Source organism: Equus asinus, chromosome 5 (genome assembly GCF_041296235.1).
Source record: "Equus asinus isolate D_3611 breed Donkey chromosome 5, EquAss-T2T_v2, whole genome shotgun sequence".
Classification (NCBI taxonomy): Eukaryota; Metazoa; Chordata; class Mammalia; order Perissodactyla; family Equidae; genus Equus; species Equus asinus.
Genome location: NC_091794.1, coordinates 15054801 through 15080149, shown reverse-complemented (window position 1 = coordinate 15080149; position 25349 = coordinate 15054801). Strand labels below are relative to the sequence as shown.

The 25349-nt window shown below is 42.5% G+C and overlaps 1 long non-coding RNA gene across 1 annotated transcript; it reads left to right on the top strand.

Annotated features, from left to right (window-relative positions):
• The first annotated feature begins 1974 nt into the window (after positions 1-1974).
• Positions 1975-13292, top strand: LOC123285575 (uncharacterized). The gene is made up of 3 exons (XR_006527324.2): positions 1975-11661; positions 11931-12061; positions 12737-13292. It is a non-coding gene; the product is annotated as an uncharacterized lncRNA (long non-coding RNA).
• The last annotated feature ends 12057 nt before the right edge of the window (positions 13293-25349 follow it).

The following is a 25349-nucleotide window of genomic DNA, read 5'->3' as shown; positions in this document are numbered from 1 at the left end:
CTAGGGGATAATCCTTAAAATGAAATTATTAGACAATAGGGTTACATATTCAATTTTACTAAACTTAACCAATTGTTCTAACTGGTTGTGCCAATTTACACACCAATAGTTTTATTTTTCTATATTATCACCAACTCTTGGTATTGTTACTTTTTACCTTTTGTTAATCTGAAGGCTTGAAGGAGTATTTCATGATTTTTAAATACGTATCTTTGATTATTAGTGAGGTTGAATGGCTTTTCATATGTTCATAAGCCATTTGTTTTTCTGCCTATTCATATTTATGTCTATATTTCTCCTGGATTACTGTCTTTTCCCTATTGATTTATAGGTATTCTTTGTAATATTAGGTATATATATTTTCTTTTGGTCTGTGCACTTATTGCAAATAACTTTTCCTATCTGTGATTTACCTACTTTGTATCTTGACTTTAGCACTGGCAATGCCAAGTGGACAAAACTAATCACAATTTCACAATTTTTGGTGCTGCTATTTTTACTTTTCAAGAACATTCAAATGAACTCTCTATGAAGACTACTGTGATTTAAAGCCATCAATGTCACTGGTACTTGTAGCAAAGTTTCTGTAGATATTTTCATTTTAGATACATTTGAACTTTCACCTAATTTTCCTTTAGGACAAAATAATCTTTACATGATTAGCTCAGAAGAAGTTTTTGCATGTGAATAATTTTGATCTAATTTTATGTGGCTTTTTTGTCAGGCCACTAGGAGAGGAAAAAAAGTAATGTTTTCTGCAAGGCAATTAAATTTTAGTATTTTTTTTCTTTTCCAACGTACCCAGCTGAAAACTGAAAAAATACAGACTGTGCTTGCAGGAAAGAGTTTGCCTCAAAGCAAAGATCGAGATTACAGTTGCCCTCTAATTTGGAAGGATGGCTGATCACAGCTTGGCTCTTGGTCATCTAGTGGCAACTCCCACCTCTCCCACGTGCGTAATTTGTCTTTCCCCTCATGCCAAGTTGGGAGGCAGTATAACACACTGGTTAAGGCTTTGGGGTCAGAAAGTCTTGAGCTGAGGTTAGAAAGCTCCATCACTTTCCACAGGGCCACTTAAAACAGATTATTTAAAATCTCTGAACACTAGTCTCTGTCTCTGAAATCATGACAAATGCTGTCTTTGTCCTCAGTCTTCCTTGGAGATTAAATGAGATCGTGTCTGTATCGTGCTTATGCATAGTAAGCATTCAATTAAAAGTAGTTACAATTACATAGTCCTAATGAAACCCTCATTTAAGGAAAAAAGTGCTTTAAAAATGTTGTAACTTCTCAAAGGAAACATATCTCTTTTTCCTCTGTTTAGAGGTGCTTGCTGAGGATTAAGAATTTTTCTGGAAAAGGTACAGTTCTGTGAACGGAACTGAAAATTAGCTCCTTCTTTCTCAGCTCCCCAAACGGAACCATTGGTCTTGTTGGACAACCCAGGTACACAAGAACCGAGTTTACTAGGCTGGACCTTGTGAGCCAATAGAAGCTGAAACTATAACCTATTCACATTGAGATGATAAAAAGCTGGTCCATGTTGCCCCTGGCAGAACATTCTGTTTGGCCACAATGTTTTTCAAAGTTACAGAACACTCTAGTTGTTCCATTGTATACAATGTGCTTATTCTTTGACTTTACCCAGTTCCACATTAAAGCTTATTTGGACACTTCTAACACATACACACAAACACACCCAATATACACGCTAATGCTTAAATTGAGCTCACAGCTCAAAAACAAAGATCAACTCTGTAAAATAATTGAGAGACTTGTTTAGACTTACCTTGACAATAGTGATCTGTTGGTGTCCGACAGAGGCAGATAATTTGCTTAGAATCTCATAAATACGTGCTGGTTTTCCTAACCGGGATTCAGCCTCTCTTCATTTTAGGAAGTTTCGGTCTTCTTCAAGCATCTCTCTTTTTTTTATTTTTTTATTTTTTCCTTTTTCTTCCCAAAGCCCCCCAGTACATAGTTGTATATTCTTCGTTGTGGGTCCTTCTAGTTGTGGCATGTGGGACGCTGCCTCAGCGTGGTCTGATGAGCAGTGCCATGTCCACGCCCAGGATTCGAACCGACGAAACACTGGGCCGCCTGCAGCGGAGCGCGCGAACTTAACCACTCGGCCACGGGGCCAGCCCCATTCAAGCATCTCTCTTAACATAAGAAATAAGCCTAAAAATGTTTTGGTGATGTATTCATCCAAAAAGGCCACCAATGGGTAAAGACAACCAAAAATCTTGGCTTGCAATCCTGGACTATACAATTTACCAGCTGTGGGACCTGAAATGAGTCACTTAATCCCTCTGAGCCTCAGTTGACCTTATCTGTAAAGTGAGGCTGCGAAAAGAACTAAGAAACCAGAGAGTTAGGGCTTGGGCTGCTAGTTGCTTGATCAAAGTGAAAGGCAAAAATTGGTTCTATGAAAAATATAACCTGTGTTTTTCTAGAATACCCCTCTTAGTTTGGATATGAAAATCTATATCTTTTTAGACTTCTAAGCTTGCCACTCTCAGAAGGATAACAGGGGGTTTCAGCAGAACCCCTCTGATATCACATGTCAGTTTGAGTCTCACAGGCACCAAGGCAGTGGATGATGGTATCTGCTTCTGAAGATCATCTCCCAGGTCACCTGGGCCTGGGAAAGAGGGAAGCAGCAGCCAGAGGCTCCTTGACCTCATTTTCCCTATTCCCCGGTCGGTAAACAAGTGGCATGAGGGAAGTGTGAGATCTGCTTGGTGCCAGGGTCCTGTTGCTTCCTCCTGACACAGAAAGCTATTTTTGCTGTTTTCAAAGGCAGCTGCTTCTGGCAGGAGTCAGGTAGGGCAGAACCCGCCCTTGGCTAACCACCCCAGGGTTATTGCTGACGTTCTCCCGCAGGGCAGGGGCTGGGGCAGGAAAAGGTCTTCCTAAATGTTTGTTTCTCCGGGATGATTCAGCATTGTGTCCTGGCCGGCCTGTCTCCCAGGAAACGACTCCAGGAACAACATCCCTAAACTCAGGATTTTCTCAAGTGCATTGTGCTGCAAATTTAGCGGAGTCTCCTGAGAGCGACTACTGTCCAGACCTGAGGAGCGCTAGAGGACCTACTTTAAAAGTCCCATTTCTTTAGATTAAAATAGCACTACTTCTGGAATATCTTGTTAAGTACACATTTGAGTGGTCTGTATACATTAATTCCTATTGCCTTTTTGCAGGCTCTTTTCCTCTCCTACCCCCGGGAAGGTAGCTTTGCCCTCTGAGCCCCTCCTTTGCCTCAAGTTTGTGTTGTGGGCACAGAGAGCAAAACTGACTATAGGCAGTGTCTCTTCCTGACTTTTATGTCCCCAAGGACTGATCTGGTTGAGAGCATTAGACTAGGGAGAAGGAAGAGAAGTGAGTGTCCTTTGAGAAAGGAGACTCCCAAGACTGGAGGGAATAGAACGCTGTGTGGAGAATCTCGCACCATGACAGAGACCCAGGTTGGAGGCAGGACTCAGGAAAACTGCACCTGAGGGGGCTGGACACTAGCTCAGAGCTCCTGCCCCAGCTACAACTCTCCACCGACACACAGCAGGGGAAACTGTGGAGCCATCAGAGTTCAGAGAGCGATGCGACCTCTACAATGTGCATCAGCACACAGGACAGGCTGAAAGCCAGTGATTTTTCCCTCTTTTCCCAGGAACCACATCAGGCTCCTAGATTATTCTTGGAGCCTAAGGAGGAGAAGACTTCTTCTCATCAATCCCAATAATGATGGAAGTTGAATTTTTCTACAATTTTAGGAGGGATGAGGCTCAGCTGTAGACTTAACTTGAAGAAAGTGAAGAAGTGGGTAAGGTTCATATAGGCTACGATAGCAAATGACCCAGGGAGCTAAAATACGTAAAACACATTCACTTAGTACCAGTTATTAACAATTCAGCCAAGATTTGTTCATCAGAATAGAATTACATTACAGCTTGTTCCCTAAAAGTGAGAGAGATGAGAGACAAATTTTGAAAGAGTTGAAAAAGATAGCAAGAAACAAAACTCACTGTCAGCGTTCGGTTAAAAGCATTGGGCCATCTTTATGAGACTCTAGTATGAGACACTTCTGTATAGCCACAGCCCAAATTTTCCCACAAGTTTCCTGTCCTTCAAAACTAAACAACTGTCAGCACCTGGAAAAAACACTGATCAGTGCTTAGGAATTCCTGTGTGTGCCTGTCCCTTCTTTCAGTCTTTAGGGAAGAGTACATGTACAACTCTTTCTTTAAAATGGTCTTTCCCTGACTGGGTGATAGCTTAGGGTAAATTATTTTTTGCAATTTTCTTTCTCTTTTCAAGAAGAAGTTTTGTCCCTGCTATATCTTTACCAACATCTTTACTACATCTTTACCAGTGGGTAACCTAGAGATCTGCTGGTCCCTATATGTAGTCTCTTTTTTATCCCCTGGCTAGCATCAACATCTCTATGTTTCTCTAAAACACTAGCAACAAGAGAAATATTGAGCAGTACATTATTTACTGAAATTCTGGTAGGATGATGGGATAAAGTTTTCCTTACATACGCAATAGCAAACTCTTTCAAAACATTTTTAAATATCTCTGTTCCCCAAAGTTCTCATTTTGGCTACTCAGCAAGCAACGTGTTCTCCTTTTCATTTTTTCCAACTATGGTCCAGTTTCCTCCGTTTTGCTGAGCAATTCAGTTTTTCTCCTAACTTGCAATCCCTATGCAGCTAGGTGCTCAGCAAAGCAAAAAGAGCTACAGTGAGCAGGACCCCTCTGCCTTAGAAGGAAGTTTAACAACTATTTATTACTACTTGGACGTAGACTTGAAGGTCTCATTCTGTCCTACTTTCACCTCAACCCACCATGTAGTTGATCAAACCATGTTCTCCCAGACGTATAGAGCAATCTCTCTTAGAAGAGTTCTGCTAAATTTAATTTTCTCTGCCTGATTACATAATGTGACTGCTTCTCAGGGCCATTAGCTGTTAGCAAACTCTAGGAACACCAGCGTATGGGAAAGTTAAAAGTCAAGTATCTCAGAAAAGATGCTCCTTTCTTGAAGGTGGCCAGAAACTTCTGATTTTCTTAGATTCTGAAGCAGTCTCATCAGAAGGAAGTAAAGATAATTCTGAAATAATTCTTTTCTGGATACTATCATTGTGTAACAAATTACCCCAAAACTTAGTGGTGTTAAACAGCCGTTTTATTTTGCTCATTGTTCTTTGGGAAAAGCTTGGCTGTATGGTTCTGGCTTGGGATCTTGCAAGCAGTTGGAATAAGGTGTTATTGGGGCTGCTGTCATCTGAAGGCTAGCCTGGGCTGGGTGTTCCAGCTGACTCACTCACAGTATTGACAGTTGGTACTATTTGCTGGGAGTGCCAGTGGGGCTGTTGAACCTACTTGTGGCCTTTCCGTGTGGTTTGGCTTCCTGACAGCATGGTGACCTCTTGGGAGTTGGAGTTCTTACGTGGCAGTTCTGGACTCTAAGTGTAACTGTTCTAGTGAATAAGACAAATGTGCATTGCCTTTTATGACCCAGTCTTGGAAGTCACACAACATCACTTCTGCCATACTTTACTAGTAGAAGCAGCCACAAGCTCTGCCCAGATTCAAACCAAGGGGAATTAGAGTCCCCTCTTGAAGGAGTTGGGGAATGGCACAGTCACATATTAGAAGAGTAGGAAGGATGATGGATATTGTTACATCCATTTTTGAAAATGCAATCTCTCCAATTATGTGAAGGTCATAGCCAGAGGCTCAATGATGCTGCTTTTATTTTATTTTATTTTATTTTTTTCTGATTTTTTTTCTCCCCAGATCCCTCCAGTATATAGTTGTAGATTTTTTTAGTTGTGGGTCATTTTAGTTGTGGCATGTGGGACGCCGCCTCACCATGGCCTGATGAGTGGTGCCATGTCCGTGCCCAGGATCCGAACCGGCAAAACCCTGGGCCCCAAAGCGGAGTGCGCAAACTTAACCATTCTGCCATGGCTGGCCCTGATGCTGCTTGTAGAGCCACAATGTGAGGGAACAAAAAGGCAGTGTGGAATGGAGTTATTAATGTCCTTTCCGAAGAGTCAGTTCTACAGCTGTCTTGCATTGCCATCATCTGCTGCTAAATCACGCATTATTGCATTGTTAGCAGTACACCTGAGGAGATACGGCTTGCATTCCTATGTCTGTCAGTAGAAATATAGTGTATAGTGTGTAGACATCTGAACATACACAATAAATTTCCCCCTTGGTATTTAAGCTCATAATTTTACATAGAAGTTGGAATTATTTTGTTTTGGTTAAAGTAGTGCATTGGCTCTAGTCGTATCTGGACATGGACCTTCTATTCCACTAGTTTGGCCTACCAAGAACCAAGAGAATATTTGGCCTATATTAGTCTATAGAAACCTACATAGTAGGGATGTGCCACCCTATCCATAATGTCTTTCTCAAGATAGCCCGTTACTAAGCCCACAAAGTACCATATGCTCAGATTAGACTGAACTAATTCCATATCAGAAGAATGTCTTAGACTTGATTCTATTAAAGCTTTCTCCCAAGTTTGTCCCAGGCTATGAACAGGTATACACTGTCCTCACCAGTTTATCCACTGAAAAGCTCTGCAGGCATCATTGATTATTAAGTAGACTCCATGGTTAGGTCACAGAAAATGGTAAAATGTATGTGTGTGTGTGTGTTGAATATGCAGTACCTTTTTTTCCAGTGGAGAAATTTTAGAACTTCCTCTTCTATCATATCCACATTTCTGAGTTACGGGAGTCAACCTTATTTACACTATTTTTTCCAAAATGAAAATATAACTCCAAATTACACAGGGCAGTTTGTTTATATTTCTGCATAACTGAAGAGTTCAACTTTATTTAATGGGATCTCTGAGCTCAGCATAGTGGGAAAAACAGGATACCATCTCTGGCAGAGCTATGTGGCAGTCTTGCAAAATAAACTCCCGATAAGGCTGTAATCCCTTTGTTGGCTTAACCATGATTAGATTTGAGACTCTGGAAAAGTCCACAAAGCACAAGGGTAATAAATTTATTACTCAGATATTCATAAGGGCAAAGGAAGAAGAGATGTTAGGCCCTTTGCTAAATGCAAGATTTCAGCAAACTTTTAAAGTTGAATTGGATGTACCTCTAATCCTGAGAAATTCGAAGTCCTTGTCCTACTTCTACTGTCTCTGAGAGTCAGATGCGTATGGTCAGTACAGCAATAAGGGAAGAGGTAGTCTATCTTCCAGGTCAACCTGAATTATGGGGCAGAAAATGTACTCTCATGATTGAGTTATGAGTTTCAGTTCAGTTTGACTGAAAGTCAAGTCCAGGAAGGAAAGAGCGGATCAAGAAGGATTCATCCTTGGCCCACTTATCCTACCTATTGGTTGATTGGATGGAGGGGCTTTAATTAATCTTTGTAGTTTTGACTCAAATCTGTGAGGTTTTGTATTGCTGGGACGTGCAGCATGTGAACACGCTAGGGTGGACTTCCATCCTCACGCTCCAGTCATCCCTTAAAAAAGTGATTTGGGAGCCACACAAGACTCCACATGGTCAGGACCGTATTCACTGTCAGCCTGTCTAATCCTGCCCTGTGAAATCCCCTGGTCTGTAGGCAGAGGGTGTGGACCTCACATGTGGTGCTCTACAGAAGTGGGTCTCAGTCTTGTCTACAACTAGAAGGTCCTGGGAAGAGTTTTAAAATTCTGATGCCTAGGCTTACTTAACTCCATTAAATCAAAAATGCCAATGGCCAAGGCCCAACCATCAGTAGTTTTTAGACCTCCCAAGGGATTCCAATGTGCAACTCAAGTTGAGAACCACTGTTCTCAAGTTCTACCTTCAATGTTAGTGAAGCAGCACTGTCAATTTCCTTACCTGTGGCGCGTGGTTCTCTGTTGCAGGGTCCTAGTAAGGTTTGGGGAAATGCACTATAGGTAGGAGTTTGGGAATTTAGGGCAGGACTGATAGTCTTCATTGTAGATTCAACACAGCTGGAATCAGCTGAACTCACAAACTCTATCAATAGCGGTCAGTTCACAGGCATTAAAAAATAGCAAAAAAGCCAGGCCCCAGAGCTGAGTTTTGTCATTCTTTCTCTCCCCCCTTTCCTTAGTGATGGTCTACATCCTTCCATCCACCACCCCAGCCTCAGACTTCTGTCTAGCGATGCTTTTATTTTTAACTAAGAAAAATAAACTTTTGGGCTGTGCCTCATATTCCTTGCCCCTTCAGATAAGGCAGTCAGCAGCTGTGTTCACAAAGATGCGGAAAATGGATCTGTTCCAATTATCAATCAAGGAAAATGATGCTTGTGGACCACAAAGACTCGCTGTGATGGCGCCATTCAGTGAGGGTGATAAAGTCCATTGTGCGTTCTTTTTGAAACAGGATAAAGGGATGTGAAAAAAGATAGCAAGAATTCCGTAGGAAGTGATATACATAGTTTTGTTGCTACTATCTCCTAAATCAAAGACAAAGAACTTGGAAAACAAGAGCCTTTGGAGTTGAAAGCTCATCAGCATCCTCTCAGCCCAGTTCCTGGAGGCTGGCCCAGATAAGCTAATGGGCAGAACGTGGGCAGGGCTAGTCCTCAAATGCCTTTGCATTAGGTCCTGGAGTGCTTGCAGCTTCCTTCATCCCTTATTTTCACAGCCATCTCACTGGGGGAAATCATTTTTCTCACTTACAGAGGGAGAAATAGTAAACACCCCAAGATCCAAAAGCTTTATTTCCCACACAAGCTGAAAATCCTATGCTGAGCAGACTAGGCAGAAGTTTCAAGTGGAAATAATCACTAAGATTCTTGCTCTTCTTTGGAAGCCTAGAAAAGGTATTCTGCTCTGTTCTTAACCTCTCCCGGTGATGATGCTAAAAGCATGAAAGCTGTAGTCCTTGGAACACACACACATAGCTGTTTTTGTATATGATTGGGGCAAAAGCTGCTGTGATTAAATATGGAGTATTTCATCTGTTTTGAGAAAAAATTTCTTGGTTTATGTTTAACTTTACAATTGTTTGCTCAAATTAATCATTTTTGTTTCTTTAGAAAAACAGTTTCTTGTGCTAAATGATTCTAATCAGTTGATGGAAATGGATTGGTATATATGTATCACAAGTATGAATTTTACAAAAGACAGCTGTATATGTTCATTAAGGAAAAAAAGAGACACGAAGCATTTTTGTTTGTAATTTCTTAGGGAAAATGATTAAAGCAAGCCGAGTTCAAGAACTTGCTTATTCCTTTCTTACTGTAACATCCTCTAGTCTGTCTGATGCACTATGGGATAGTGACGTAAATAGCCAGCTACCCGAATTCGCATGTTCCAATCTCAGCTCTGTTACTTATGGCCAGGTGACTTCAAGCAGGTCACTCAGCTTTTCCAAGTCCCTGTCTCCACACCTGTAAAGAGGATTTAAAATAGTATCTACCTCATAGGGTGAGTGTGAAGATTAAACCAGATCATAAAAGTAAAATTAGTATTGTTAGGATATTTCAAGGATCTCACCAGTTTAATGCAGAAACTACCTCTTACCTTTAGAAGGAATGTTTGTCTTGATTATAGAGAACAGTTCCTAGTAGTGTTGACTGAACTTGGATCTTTCTTGAGAAGTATCAGACATTAAAATTCACAACTGCTTTTGAAAAGTAGAATGCGTTTTTTGTTTCTTTATGAGCACTAAAAAAAATACAGTGCATCTTCCTTAAGAAATATTGAGCCTTATCAACTGTGATATAATCTAAATAATACACTTGGGGTTTTTTTTCCCATCTTGCTTTAGATCTTAGAGTCATGGAGTGTGAGTGCTAAATGGAGCCTTAAAGAGTATCTTTTCAGGTGTAGCTGACATATGTAAGCCTTCACAAGGAGGAAGTCCCATGAAGACAATACCTCTCTTGCTACCCCACCCCTGTCTCTGTCTCTCTTTCTCCTCTGACAACTGCACTCTCCCTAGATAAGAAAGAGATTCTATCACCCTCCTCCTCACCACCCAGTCCCTTCCTGCATCCTACACACTCTAGGTGCCTCAGTTCTGGACTAGATGCTGATGGAGATTCTTCAATTCAGGTGTTGCTGCATTTAGAGGAGGAGGATTTGGATTCTAGTCAACGAGAGGAAGCAAATTTAGCGGCTCCATTTCATTTTGGTCTACTTATCAGCTAAAGTTGTGCTTTATTTTCTTGATGATTTGCCCTGGAAGCAAGAACACTTTGCCAGGATGAGCATTCATCTTTGGGGACACAACACAGTCTGATCTCATAAGATGAAAAGATACTCCTTTTGATATCAAGATCTCATTTGATGTTGCCTCTTGTGAAAACATTATTTAACAACTTTAATAACATAAGCTGCTGGCTGTGGGTGGCTCTTTTTGTCACTCTGGAGAATCAGAAGCAGCTTGAGGAGGACAGAGAGCAGGGATTTTCCTGCTTTGTTAAATCCCATATCCCTTGCACATAGAACAGGGCAAGGCACAAAGAATAGGTCAATATATATTGGTTGACATAATGTATTCTTTTATCTTCCAAAGCTTCCATCCTGCCCTCCACCACTCATCCTTCAACACACACACACACACACACACACACACACACACAAACAAACACACACACAGTTTGGATCTTTCTTTGCAGGGGTAGCAGGCCAGAGGTTCTTAGGCCCAGGCTGCTTTTGGGTTTGGCGACCATTTTTTGGATACAGAGCAGTACATCATTTGCTTTATGGCTGAAGGTGAGCACATCCAAGGGAGCAATGGAGAGGTGAAATCTTGGGGAGAGATGGTAGACAATCTAAATATGTTATCAGTCTTAAGGGGTTTGGTAGAGAGGGTGAATCAGGATACAGAGTCATTGGGATGAAGCGAGTTAGAGATCAAATAAGAAAGAATGTTCCAAGTATATGTGAGAGAGTCAAATTCTGGAACAATCCTCAGATCCCAGGCAGGGAGCAGCCATGGCTTTTACAGGGTGGCTGTAGCCTCAGTGTGGGCAAGGAGAGAGTAAAGACAACAACCTGGTGTGGTTATATATATTCGAAAGGAAGGTGGACATCACTAAAATCTACTAGTCCACAGAATAAAGAAATTTTAATTATTTCCTAAGATTTGGATCAATTCAGGAAAGTGATTTTTCAAGTAAGGGAAAATCCAGCTAAGGTGCTGTATCAGTCAGAATCCAGTCAGGAAAGCCCAGTCCATGCCAGGTAATTCAATATTAATAATTTAAAACAGGGAACTAGTTACAAAGGGGCTGTAAAAGCTGAGAAGCCAAAGAGTGTGTCTCAAAGAGTAGCAACTCAAAGATTAGTAACAGCATAAAGACACTCTCACTCACAGTGCTTCAGGGACAAAAGAAGGAGATGATGTTCTCTGGAACTTAGGAGTCATTGCCACCTGTAGCTGGACCTACAAGGTGGCTGCTTGATGGAAGAGGGGACCATGGAAGAGAGTGTGTAGGTAGGAGTTGAGATTGTGGAGGAGACATAGCCAATGCTAGAGATACCATCTGAAGCGGGGGAAAAGGAGAAATTCCCTGGTTTCTCCTTTCCTCTCATTCTCCAGTTTCCTGCTAGTGTTACCAATGGACCATACCTAGTTGGACATCAGCTGGCAAGGGAGCTTGAAAATATCACTTAAAGGGAAGATGGGAAATGAATCTGAGAATAAACAGGTAAGTGGCCAGTACAATGGATTAAGTAATGAGGATTTATTTTTCCTACTTAATAAGAGATACTGAGATAGACACCTGTTAGTGTTGGTTTAGTGTCTATGGGGTAAAGGCTAATGAATCTGAAATTCTCTTGACCCTCCCTCAGGTACCTGAGATGGCCTGTGCAGCTCCATTTCTTATGTCCTGTGTTCAAGACAAAGAGAAGAGGGAAGGAGCAGGCCAATCATTTATGTCTCTATTTATCAGAGAAACTAATTTTTATTTTCCAGAATATGCCTGGTTGACTTCCACCTGGATTCTCACTGGTCTGGACTGAAAGGCTGAGAAACCGGGAAAAGAATGGTCATAACTGTCAGAGACCAATTACAGTTCCCCATCTGAAGTTGTGCATAATGTTATTGTAAGCAAAACAGGGTTTCAGATGGCAGTTAAGAGTAGAGAATGGAAAGTGGGTACGTACTAACAGTGTCTGCTAGAGTCAGAGGTCTTCTGGACTCCCACTCCTTGCTGACTTGCTTCTGGCTTCAAAGCTTCAGAGCAGCTCGCAATCCTGGGGCTCGCTGAATTTCACTCCTTGGCCAGTCTCTGTTAGATAGCTCACTATTTGCTCATAACTTAGTTTATGTTTGAATCACTAATACTTATCTGTAACACACTGACCTTCCGTACTGGATGTGCTGTCTTCTGGTTTTGTTTACATAGGACTCACTGAATAAGCATTCACACATATTTATTCAGCATCTATCCTGTACCAGGCACTGTGCTAAGGAAGTTGAGATACATCAGTGAACAAAACTGGCAAATATCGTTAACTCTTGTAGAGTTTATATTCTGGTGAGGAGAGACAGACAATTAAAAGTAAACATAGTCTGTTAGAAAGACTTTTTTCTTTTAAGAGTATCAAATGATTTTAAGCATTTACTGATTATTCACTTTTCTAAGAAACACAAACACGAGAATAAAATAAATGTATCCAAAACCCACTAGCCCTTGCAGGATAGGAAAAAGCCCTGAGCAGAAAGCCTGCAAATATTTTTCCCTATGCCTAACATATGTGCTTTCTCACCTATTCTAGGGTCCCACGTTTTGTTACCTCTGACAGTGGAAAGGCAACTGAAGCTCCAAGATTCATGTACAAGAGGGTCTCAAAACCCTTAAAGCTATTTGAAGCTAATGGTTTGTACATTCTAGTTTACAACTCTGAGATACAATATCAAATAAGCATTGTCAACTCCTAGTGCTATGGAAAAAACTCTTAAGTACCATGGACAAAAACAGACAGAGCAAAGGGAAGAGGATTGGAAGTTCCAGGGCGGTCATAGCTGCAATTTTATATAGAATGTCCAGGTGGGGATCTTTTGTGCTACAGCCTCATCTGGTTTTTACTGGCGTGCTTCTATTTCTTCTTTAAAAATTCAGGCTGGCTTTTCTCATAGTTGGGGATCCTCACACTTTCCCTGGATCTGGGTAAAAGCCATGGAAGTTTTTTTGATTCAGAGTTCCTCTGTCTTTCAAACAGTAATAATTCTCTGTTCTTCGAAGCTAGGATTTATGTGTTGTTTTGTTCCAGGTCGCTGAAGAGAGCATATTAAACAGCTAAATCATTCAGGATTAAAAAAAAATAAATCTGCTTTTGCCAACAGTTTTAGAGTTTGATTAATTTCTATCAACATATCTCCTATCTAAACATTTCTGAATTAAATGATTGTTTAAAATAGGTATCCTAGTGTGAAATAGAGATACACCTTAAGAATTTCCAACCACTGACTTCATGCTAACTTTAGGCTTAAACCACATAATTCCTCTCATCTAAAATTTTGATCTTCTGAGTACAATTTTTTTTCCCCCAGGAAAGTGGCGCTCCATAAAGATGATTACTAGATTTCAAGGCTAATCGTTGCTGACTTTTTGAGTGACTATCCATCCCTTACCTGTTATACCCCACCTTCCTGTGTCACCTCCAGTGGGGCCAGACCTCATCTTTTATCCTATTTCTAGTCTTCTCTGTAGTCACAATAAGCCCAGAGCCAGATCCCCATACCTGCCCTACCTGCTCCATCCTGAACAAGAAGCCGGCTGTCTCTACTGAATCCTAAGCATGATAGCCCAGACTTGTGGGTAACCCATTCTTCGCCGAGAAGATCAAGGCAATTCTCACAGGAATCCAAAGCCATAGTGTTACTCCAATTCATTTTGTCCTCTATTTCCTGAACACCACCTCAAGTCTAGATTAACTCCCTCCTTCCTAGGACTTCTTACTAAGAATAGCCTTCCTTCTGTAACCCCAGCAGTAAGTTAGGAATACTTGTTTGTTTTGGAGTAATCTGGAATTTGTGTTTAGAAATAAAAACCAAAGCCATTCAAGTTCTGCTCTATTTTCTGATGCTGGATAATTTTTTAAAAGTTGGACTGCTCTCCTAGTCTTCAATCACCTATGTGCTGATGATAGAAAAAGCCATTGCTATTTCGATAGGTCATAGAGAAGACAGCTGAGGAATTCATTGGCAGGCTTTGGGTGTTGCTTCTTACAGTATTTAATTGTGAAATGTAGGTGAGTCATTGCCAGATTATTGCTACAAGACTGCAATATCCTCAAAGAATTTTTATATAAGATTTCAAATGGGGTTGAAAAAAAGACTTCTGAAGAGAGAACCACACATAAATCAACAGAGTGTCCACATGTGGTGCCATGTGGGGCAATCCTGGCATAGCGCTAATCCCTCCTGGAATGTACTGAATTCATGGAATGTGGGACAGTTCTGTTGGAGCCTGTGTATTCATTCTTAATATGCCACCACCACCTGACTGAGACAAGAGTTTGCTCCAGTACTTACATTAGGACTATAACACCATCAATGAAACAAGCCATCTTATGGAATTACAGCAGAGAAAAGCTATTAGCCAGCCAATGAAAAGGTTGAACACTTGAACAAAGGTTTATTAACAGAATTACTATGTATCAAATACTTTGCCAGGTGCTGGGAATACAGAGATGGATAAGCACAGTCCCTGTCTTTGAGGAACCAGCAAAAAACAGCATCTTCTGAGATAAACTTAGCAGTTTCCTGACATTCTAAGGGTGAATGGCATAGAAATAAAGTACACTTCTGGCCCCTGAGAAATAAGATTAGAATCAGATTAGAGTTCTCATGTAGGTAAAAAGCCTTCCCATATTCTGTGAAGATGGAGACAAGTCCAGGTAACGGAAAAGATTGGTATGCATTCCGTGTGAGGAGGGTGTCCCAGGGTCATCACTGCTTCCTTCATTCAGTGGGGTGAACTTGACTTTTGGGACAGGCAGGCAAAGGGTGGAACATTGGAGGGTGCAGAACGCCTTGGATGGGTATAAGTGATTTGTTGGTATCCTTCAAAGTTTATACCCACTTATCAGACCAGGTCTAGTCTTATTAGAGTTATTAACTCTCCTTCAAAATCATTCCTTCTAATTTAATCCTGAGAACTCCAAAGTAAGAACAGGACCACCAGAAAGACTGATAACATGTGTAGTTAGGATTCATTATAAACCAAACTCCTCACCACCACCAGACTGGCCAAGGACAAGGTTGGCCCCAAAGCGTGGAGCATCACCTTCTGGACTGAGATTCAAAGGTTATCAGGCTCCAGGGGAGAGGAAGCAAGGTCATTGCAATAGGTTGTTTTCCAACCTGAGGTATATTAGAGGGGCCAAGTTTCTTTTATCACAGAGAGGAAAGTTCCCTTTAGCAAATACAGCACTTCCAAGTTAATAATGAAGGCAGGGATAATCAGTAATGGCGTGGTGGTATGCTGGCAAAGACAATCTGAACCAGAAAAGATCTAGGTTATGATCCTGGGCCCTGCACCCAGGGGACTGGATTTGCTGAAGGGACACGTAGAGCCAAGCGGCTCAGGGAAACACGGCACAGGGGCGGTCGCAGGAAGACCCGCAGGTATCTGTGTCAATGCAGTATAACATCAGCAAATAGATGTGAGGGGGATCAGCCTACCAGCAATATGTTTTTCACTTCTGTGTACCTGCCATCCGTCGGGAGCCCACATTCTAGGTCTCAGATTTGGTGAATGGCTTTGCGCGTGAATCCTGCTAAGCAATCCAGAAGAATAGAGGCTCTATGTACCTACCACAGTCTCACCCAATGGAAGCATCCACAGTTGGTGCTCACAGGGAAATACAAAGGTGAGGTTCCCACCTGCAACTGTGGGGAACAAGCTCAAAATAAGCATGACTGAGTCTAAAGAATGTGAATAGTCACTATTGTAACTGAATCCTAGAAAATGCAGCTAATCTTTCAAGGCTGTTTGTTTCCGCAGTACTTGTTCATGGCTGCTGCTAAGTTCAGGTTCTTTTAAAAAAAAAAAAAAGGTAAAGCCATATTGCGCATCCACCACGAATCAGACACCGAGCTCAGTTCTATCATCTGTGTTCTCTCATTTACTCCTAACAACTGTGCAAAGCTGGTGTTGTTTTCCTTATTTTGCAAAAGGGGGAATGTGTCCCATAGAAGACAAGTAGCTTGTTTAAGTTCACAGAGCTAGTAAGTGGGCAGCCTAGATGTAAACTCTAACCTGCTGATGATGCTAACTCAGTGCATATTTAGGTGTTAGTAAAAAATGAAACAATCTTAGTGTGAAAAATAGAGTTGTTTGTTTAGGAGGTATATGACACAAATAAGTAGCTTTAGGCAGATTCTAGGTATCGTTTCTTCTGGTACCCCCTGGTTAACTTCCTGGGATAATAGCGACTGGAGAAGTAGAAAATGAAATTATTTCCACCCATATGTGTAAGGTATACAAAGGAGAACAGTCTCAGCCTCTGGGAAGGTGGCCAATTTTTCTAGAAGAAGAAGAATCAGGAATCCCTGACTAGGGAACTGGGCATATTTACAGGCTATCCAGAAGTGAAGGCAATATGCCAATTCAAATATACAGACAGGCAAGTCTCCTCCTAGGAGAAGTTCAGCAACAGCAAGTCAGGGACCTGCGTACAGAAGCCACTTAGGTTTTAGGAAGGCCACTGGGGTGAGGCTTAGTATAGAAAGTCAGAGACCTGGACTCAGAGCCAAATCCTTTAACTTCATTTACAAATAAAATGATGATCTGAATTGGTTTTCCAGAAAAGCCCCAATTTACAGCTGTCGAGTCCTCAATTTGGACAGTAAATATATACGGTCACCCTAGGTATAAGGCCAGTCACTGTCTGGCTCCTGCTTACTACTTGAGTTACATCTCTTGCCCTTCCTCCATGATCCTCTGTGGCTTCAGCCATATTAAATTATGTTCAGATCCTTGAACCTGTTTTGGTTTCTTTAGTCTCTGGGCCACTGAACTTGCTATTCTTTCTTCCAATATCACAGCTCCACCCACACCCACAGCCTTCTTCTTTGCTGGATTCACTTCCACTTAAGTCCTGCATGAGGGCTTAGCTATCACTTCCTCTAGGAAGGCTCTCCTGTCCCACCCTCCCTCCCCCAGCTTGGGTTAGCTCCCCTCCCACATGCTTCCATTTCCTCATCTCAGTGTTCATCACAATTTACTGCAACTTCCTATTTACTGGACCCTATCTCTCGCTAGCCTTCAGTATCCACGAGGCTAGGACCTCCAGTAAAGACCAGAGTGCCCGGTTCATAGGAAGGATTCGATAAATGTTTTTGAGCTAAGGCTGAGGCCCACTTTTCAGAATTGTGAGTCAAAGTCAGGGAGAGATGAGAGGCCACAGTAATTGGGGTCAGGGCCCAGATGGCTGGGCAAGATTGACTTAAATTTCTCCTTTCAAGCCTGTCTTTTCGGATGTGGATGAGATTGAGGAACCTCACTTGGAGGGCCCTGGAGGCTGGGATGCAGCAAGGACTGGTTCAGAATGCAGACGGGGACTCATTGATACCAATTTGGTCCCAAAGTGGGGAGAAAAAAACCTCAGAAGATGCATTTCCTCCCTTGGATGCAATGAGGTCCAGCTTCAGCCTTGCTCTCCATATGTGGAAGTGGAGGTTGGGATGAGAATGGAATATGCTGTAAAGGCAGAAAACATGGATAAAGGGAAACTAACAGAACCTCCCTCTCTGGCCTCTAGACCCAGTTCTCAAGCCTCAACCTCTTTTATTCCTTGCTATTTTACTCATCCCAGCCTCTCCCACTCTTGTATATCTTGTGCCAAAGGTCCTTGCTCTTTCCTCCTGTGCCCAAACCCTACCCCCAGTATCAGCTTTCAAGCTGGCTCTTCCAGGGGAAGAGCCTTTTTAATTCATCCTGCCTTTGCAACATCAGTCCTTGCCTTCCAAGGGTTTATTGTAAGCATCTTCATTCCTCAGGCTGATCCACTTTCTAACAATGGACCTCACAGGGCCGTGGCATCTCTTCCTCTCCTCTTGAGCCAACTGATGAACAGCTTTCAGGCCCCTCAGATGCCCATCCTTCTGTGCCTCATGCTAGTTCTTCAGCTGGGGCTGGACTAGCCTCCAGGTGGAACTTTTATATCATTTTACTATATGCTTTTTTATTTTAACCAGTATGTGCCTTATAGAATCAAGAGATTATGTGGGAGGGGGAGGGTGGATTCAGTCTGAATGAGATCCAGAGAACAGAGTGAGGAGCCCTGCACTTCACTGACTTGTCATTCATGCACAAATATTTACTGAGAATCCACTAGATGTCAGTTTATTGGTCCATAAAAAAAATTATTTACAAAAAAGTATTAAAAATGATATAAACAATATTTAAAAATTAGTTGCCTACTACTATGCCAACTTAAATACTTTTCTATCTTCTCTAGCATCAAACATTTGAATACCTTGGCAGATGCTGCTGAAACCAGTGTGAGAACCTCAAGCCAGACTGGATCACCTCATGCTTACTTCACGGAGCAGAAAGCTGGCGCCCATCACCTGGTTCAGAGTTTCTTTCTCTACTTCTCTCATCCCTGAGGGCCACGAACCTGCACACTTCACTCTCTAACAATTTGTAGCCCGGGATTTCTTTTCAGAAGGTGAAAGGATCCCATGGGTAAGAAAAAGCTTACCAGTGGGCGAGGTACTGGATTTTGAAGGTTAATGACCTCTTACGAGGCAGACACAGAGGGAATAAAATTTACTGATGAGCCTCTCACAAAAAGGTGCATTTTGGAGGCTATTGAATGCCAGACCTAGATCTGGGATTGCTGGCAGTTATTAAGCATAATGTTTAGCACCTTTGTAATAATATGAGCGCCAGCCTGGATTTAAGTGACACTCTTAAGCAGGCCTCAGAATCTCTCGAGCTGTACTGACAACTTCTGGGGAGCCTGAGACACACATCTCCCAGATCTATCAACCCTTTGTCATACTCTGCCTACCAAACATTCAAGTCCCTCAGGGACTCCTGCTTAAATGTGTACACCTTCTGGTACTAACAGGTATTGGGCTGTAGGCAACAAAGCCCAGGTAATGTACAACCCAGTAACATGTTGATAGTGCTTGGTCTTCCAGAGAAAATACAGGCTTAATTTAAAAGATGGAATTAAGTAGTGACATTTCTGGTATTGTCCTGGCTATCGAGAAATCTTTGACAAGAGGGGAATTTGCTGGACAAGGGGACCTGCCCCCTCCATCAGGTTGCATCGGTGGCCTCCAGAAACTCTAGGGCCCTGGGCTACTGCAACCCTGTCCTTCTCCCAGTGGTTCTCCACCTCTTGTCCTGTGCTGACAACATCTGTCCATCAGTGACAGTGGCTTCCAGAGGCAGGGACTCTTACTTGGGGTTAGGGAGTAGGAGGTGCACAGGTCAGAATCCCGTGGGAAAGCACTTTGAGCCCCTCTTCCATGGTGATTCTGTTGCCCCCCAATGTTGTGAGCCCACCATTTGATCATTACTACAGGGCCTAGGGCTCTGGAGTGTGGAACACCACAGACTTCTGAATCGGCCGCGTGTCTTAGAGCTGTTTCTCCACCCAATTTGGACAGAAGTCTCCCAGACAGATGATGTCAGTGCAACTGGAGAGGAGACTTGTTAAAACCCGTGCTCTCACTGGCTAAGAAAACTTTTCCCGGAACCCTCAGGGGCTGTTGGTGGGAATGTAGACTGAAGCAGTCACTCTGGAGAGCAATTTGGCAGTACTTGGTGAAATTAAGTGCGCCTACGCCCTATGACCCAGCCATCCCTCTCTGGAGTCTACACCCCAAAGAAACTCTGGCACAGGTCCATTAGGGGATACGGAAGAGGGTATTCAGTGCAGCACTGGGTGTGGGAATAATAACGACGATGATGATGATGATGATGATGATGATGGCTAACATTTGCTGGATGCTTATGTGTGCTCAGCACATTACGTGTTCTTAATACTCTACGTGATGCAGACACTACGTGTATTAGAAATGAGAACACTGAGGTATGGGGAGGTTGATAGATGGGCTGAGTTCACACAGTTGGTAAATAGAAATGATGCCAGGCTGTCTGACTCCTGAGCATGCACTCCTAACTATTATGCTGTGTGGTCTACCATCACTACCATCGCTGTGTCCATCACCGGAGAATGAACAGGTGAATGTGAAGTATTGTTCCTCAACCACATGGAAAAAGTGTAGAGCTGAGTGAAAAAAGAAGAAAAAGAATGAATTCCACAGTCTACTTTTATACACACACACACATATATACATACATATTTAAAATGCATACAAAGACAATATAACATCATAAAATTTCAAGTGTATTGATATACACACATGTCCAAGCACATATTAGTATTGGGGCTGGGGCAAGGAGGAGCCAGGGATGAAGAGGAAATGTATAAAACAAAGTTAAAAAAAGGAGAAAAGGCCTTGCCCAGAATGGTGAGGATTGGGGGCCATGGATTGAGGACGTGCTTAACTTTGCTCTGTTTTCCTGAGCTTCGTACTTTCCCTCCATCATTCCCTTCATGAAACTCGATGCAAGGCTCCATCCCAGCTTTAGGGTGGCTCGAGAAGGCAAGCTCATCTTCATTCTCCTCCTCGGGGCTCCACCGGCGAGCAGCAGAGCCCTGCAACGTGTGCACATTTACCCAGTGCTTTGCTCCACTTGAGCATGCAAGTTGATTTCCTCCCATTCTACAGATGAAAAGAAAAGCGGTTCAGAGAGGTAGTGACCATGCAAATTATCAGCGGAACTGCACTTGACCCAGGTCCCCAGCGTGGAGGTTCAATCTCGTGGCTTACAAAACATCTGTTGTAATGGTCTTGGCAACCACCAGTTTCCTCTGTAGAAACAGCCATTGTTTCCTAGAACCAGAGGAATTTCCCTGTATTGTTTGATGAAGACCTCACAGCAAGGACTATATGTTCAGGGGTGGTAATAAAATTATTTTAATTAAGATTTTCTTAGGGTTATATAGGAATAGGGCATTATTGCAAACCTTTTGAGAAAATTATTTATTTGCATTTTATGCATCTCTGGTAGTGGCTGATCCTAACACCTGGGCATTATTTAGGACATGCCTGTACCTCCACGGCGTGCTTGTCTGTAAATGAGCCTCTCTGAGTCCGTTCTTGCCAGAGCATCTAGAAATGTGAATTCCAGCATTTCTAAATGAGTCAAATGTGGGCATAGCTCACATCATTGCATACCCTTGTTCCCTATACAGATGGAGAATTAATTCGTAGTTGATGTTGTAATCAGATAGACTTGAGGGAATGATTCAACAGGACGTTATTTGGCAAATGCACAATGATTATAAAATGCAAGTTGTTTCATTTGTCCTGTTTTAAGAGTCAGAGTAGCATGAGAATTCAGCTTCTTTCTACCCTGGCAGGTTTTTTTCTCACAACACTTATTTACAAGTTACCCACTGTCCATCTGACCCTGACAGAAGGTACAGCTCTGATTGGGGGACAAATTGATGATGAAACTGACTGGACGAAGGTCCTGGGGCTACACATACAGGACTGTGTGTCCAAACTGTGGTCGCTGGTCAGACTACACTCTTCCTAAATGATGTGAAGGGGCTGTATCAAGGTCCTAAGCAAAGGGTAAGTGAGGTTTGGAAAGGTAGAGGGGAGGAAGCAAGAAGGCAGAGTAGCAGCCCCCAGGTGGTGAAGTCAGGAATGAGGAAGAGGGTGAAGTGGGTGTGAGAGGAGAGGATGGTGAGGAATGAGACTGAGAAGGGGGTGCCTGGAGGGGAGAGGAGGAATAGCATAGGAGGGCGGGGGGCGCAGGCTGGCCTTGGACTATGAGACTTACAGGGGCACGGTTGAAAGTGGGTCTCATAGTAACTCCTATTGACTGTGGGTCTGAAAGACTGAGTTCGTGGAATTCTGGGAGAGGCTGTTTTGAAGGTGTGCTTTCAGCTCTCTTGAATCACAAGAGGCAGAAAGGGGTCTGCCAGGTGCCAGAGAAAATGTCCCTGGATGAGTTCTCAGGAGGCTCAGACATTAGGCGAGATGCTTCCCATGCTCAGAGCTCTCCTATCTTGAGCCGTGGCACAGGCCATTCCTCTCACCTGGGTGGTCTTCCTCTTTCCTCTCCAGCGGTCTAAACATTCGCTGTCCAAAACAGTGGCCACTAGCCACATATGCACCTGCAATGGAGCTGTACTGTAAGTGTAAAATAGTCACAGGATTTGAAACACTTAGTATTTAATTAATTCACGTCTTTCTTCTTTCTTATTCATATGTGGCTGCTAGATATTTAAAATCACCTATGTGGCTCCCATTGCCTGTCTCCTGGACAGCCCTGGCCTAGATTTCACACATCCTCCAAGAACTTGCACAACATAGTGGCCAAGTTTCCATGCTCTGGAGCCAGGTTGCCCAAAGTTCAAATCCAAGATTCAGATCTTGCCACTTCACAGCAGGTGACTGGAGGGCAGTACCTAATCTCTCCATGCCTCAGTTTTCATCTAACAGTACCTGCCTCTCGGGAAGGCCCAGGTCCAGATGCAGTCTCTGCTGCCTCCTTGAGGCTTTCTGCTGCATCCTGCTGCGTGACTCCTCCTTCCAGCAGGACGCATGGCCTGCGGCTCTCTTTTGGCCCTGAGCCTACATGGGCTCAAGATGTGGTTTCATTAATTCATGGAATTTCTCACAGACTTGCGCCTGATTAACTCTTCATTGCCCACCTGATCTTTCTGCCATTGCCTGGGCATCATGGAAGGGATGATGTGCCCCCTTTCAGAAAGGCCGCAGAGTTCCAGTCATCTGGCAAAGTGAGCCTGCACACACTGTGCCACATCTCAGAGGTCACAGTAATGTGCTCCTCTTTGAGGGGTGAGGTGGGAGTCAGGAGCAAGTTCTGCTTGGTTTATAGGTAAACTTGTTTTTTATTGACCCGTAAGACATTTGGAAAAATAAAAAATACATAAATGGACAAATCGATAAGTTTTTAAAAGGTGAAAATTTTGTAACCTTCATAAAATCAAGAAATAGAACATGAAAATCATTCTAGAAGTCGTCCTTGTGTCCCACCCAGTCACCTCCCCCTCCCCCAGACATAACCACTATCTTGCTATCGATCACCATAGATTGTTCTGGCCATTTCAGCTTCATGTAAATAAAATCATACTGTTGCATCGGCTTCTTTCACTTGACAGTATGTTTGTGAGATTCATCCGTGTTGTTATGTTAGCAGTTGTCTGTTCATTTTCATTGCCGAATAATATTCCATTTTAATAAATTTCTCTCAATTTTCTTAATCATTGTATCTTTAATGGATATTCAGACTGTTTTCAGTTTGAAGCTATTGCAAACAATGCTGCTATGACTATTCTTGTGCACCAAAGAGTGGAATTTTGGGGTTATAGGATATAAATTTATACAGCTACCGTAGCTACTTCTAACCCCATTTCCAAAGTGTTTGTACCAATTTCCACTCCCAACAGCAATGCATGAGAGTTCCAGATGTTACATATCTTTGCCAACACCATTTTTTTCCCATTCTGAGGGCAAGGAATGGTTTTAATGTGCATTTCCCCCACGAGTAACTTCCTTTTCATACGCTTATTGGCCATTTGGATATCTTCTTTGTGAAGTTCAAGTCTTTTGCTACTTGCCCCTCCCCCATTAAAATTTTGTTTATTTGGGTTGACTGTCTTTTTCTTATTGACATATATGATTTCTTTAAATACTTTTTATCTAAATCTTTTGTTGGATATATCAGTTGCAAACATCTTTTCCCAGTCTGTGGCTTGTATTTTCACTCTCTTAAATGTATTTTTTTATGAGCAGTTCTTAAATTTAATGAAGTCTAATCAATCTTTTCCTCTAAGAGTTATTTCCATAATCTGTTTAAGAAATCTTTGCCTACCTGATACAGCCAATTTAATGTTCATAAATTTCATCAACCCATGCCACAGTGCTGAAGACTGAGAACTAACAAGAATTTGTCATATTTACAACCCTGATAAACCATTTGACACACTAAACCACTTGTGTTTTCCTTCTAAATGGCATACCTTTGTAACCACGGGCCCATTTAGAGCCAGCTTGAAGAGACCCCCATCTCTTATCAACAAAACGATTATGGATTGTCTTTCAGAAAACTTGTCAAGTCACGTAGCCAGAGCATCTGCAGAAGAGGAAATCTTGACCTGAAATGACCACAGAACCAAAGATCGATCCTCCTTCCCACAGAACCCAAGGACTGGGGCACGACTGGAACTTGAAAGTCAGACGCTTATTAGAAGCGAGAGGTCCCTCATTTCGGAAGATCTGGTGTTAAAGTTCTTCCTCATCTCATCAAAAATGTTTAGAACTCTATCATGGAAGTTTAGAACCTCATCATCAATGTTTAAAACCTTACCATAGATGCTTGAAGCCCACCAGTCAAAACCTGTCCTGCCAACATTTCCTCGTGCCAGCCTGTTCTCAGTAACCTCTTAAATTTCACCCCAAATCCTGAATTGAGGAGACATATCTGAAGGCACAAGTCCCCTTTCTCCCTGCAGGTTGAGCTCACAGAATAAAGCTGATCTCTTTTCCCAAAGGCTGATGCCATAATTAATTGGTCATTTATGTGCACCGGGCAAGTGAACCCCAATTTTGTGTGGTAACAAGTTCTGTCCCTTGAGTCATATTCCTTCCCTCCCCACTCCCTCAGACCTCACACTTGGATTCAAATACTCACTCTGTGGTCTTTCCTTCTTTGTCCTTCCAATCCTCTTGGCACCCACACACCTCACTCCTGGGCTTCCTTTGTGTTCTATGTCAAACATTCATGAGGCTCTCCTTCATACTTAATACAGTACTGACAAGAATTACTAAGATTTAGCACAGTGCTCAGTGTTTTCCATGACTTCTCTCATTTGGTCTCATGAAAGACTCATTGGAACCTACTAACACCTTCTTAGATGAAAAAAGTGAGGTTTAGGGAGATCAAAGTCTCTAGCCAGAAAGCTAAAGAGCCAACATTCAAACTGAAGTCTACCTGACCCTAACCTTTCACAACATACTGGCCCTCGTAGCCCTTAGGTTAGCTTTTTAACTCTGGTGGGGGCCCCACATCCTCTATCTAGGAGAGAAAGGCTATTTAGAATTGCTTTCTGATTGACCAGTCAACTTCTGGTCTAGAAGTTCAACAGCCTCCAGTCCAAGAGGAGCTCTTCATTTTCACTTTAGCCCATGGTGGAGGTGATCAGGCCCTTCCCTTTGCAGGATCCTCGTACCTCAACACACCCCCTTTTCCTTCCTCCTGCCCCATCGCCTTCCACCTGTGAGGTCAGCTGCAGCTGCTTCCTGCCTGGCCACAGCTCT